The sequence below is a fragment of the Ctenocephalides felis genome, unplaced genomic scaffold (assembly GCF_003426905.1).
Source record: "Ctenocephalides felis isolate EL2017-DRISC unplaced genomic scaffold, ASM342690v1 CF-g0.4_SCAFFOLD_03571, whole genome shotgun sequence".
Taxonomy (NCBI): domain Eukaryota; kingdom Metazoa; phylum Arthropoda; class Insecta; order Siphonaptera; family Pulicidae; genus Ctenocephalides; species Ctenocephalides felis.
In genome coordinates this window covers 68,288,677-68,289,410 of record NW_020539725.1, presented here as the reverse complement: position 1 = coordinate 68,289,410, position 734 = coordinate 68,288,677, and positions in this window count along the sequence as shown.

The following is a 734-nucleotide window of genomic DNA, read 5'->3' as shown; positions in this document are numbered from 1 at the left end:
CAAAAAAATTTAGGTCAAAAAATTTGGTCAAGAAATTTTTGGCCCAAAAAATTTTGGTACAAAAATTTTGATCAAAAAAATTTTGGGAAAAAATTTTGGTACAAAAATTTTTGGAAAAAAAATTTTGATCAAAAAATTTTTGGCCCAAAAAATTTTGGTCCAAAAAAATTTGGGAAAAAAAATTTTGGTCAAACAATTTTTGGAAGAAAATTTTTGGTCAGAAAAATTTTGGGAAACAAATTTGGTCAAAAAAATTATGGCCCAAAAATTTTGGTCAAAAAAATTTTGGCCCAAAAAAAGTTTGGTCAAAAAAATTTTTGGAAAATAATTTGGGAGAAAAAATGTTTGGGACATCTGTGGCATATTTAGTAACTTTAGAAAATAAGATGCAGTTTCGACATTTTCACTTATACTGTGCTTAGCTTGGCAGCATTTCACATTTTTCAATAGTTTTCACAAAATTGGAAAATCGCTCCAGTACATAAACAGTCTAAACGCAGAGAAGTTCTTTGAATCATTTAAATCGGGCGCTTAGTTCTCTCAAAAATTGCCATTTTTTTCAACATTTAGCTCTATCTCCGAAACCGCTGGGCTACCTTTGCCAAAAAACTAATAACCACTTTTCCCTGTCATTGCGAACTGAGTGTTTTTGGATCATACAAATCGGATGATCCGTTCTCTCAAAAACTCGATTTCTATTTTCTGCACTCTTTGATTCATATCTCTATAACGGC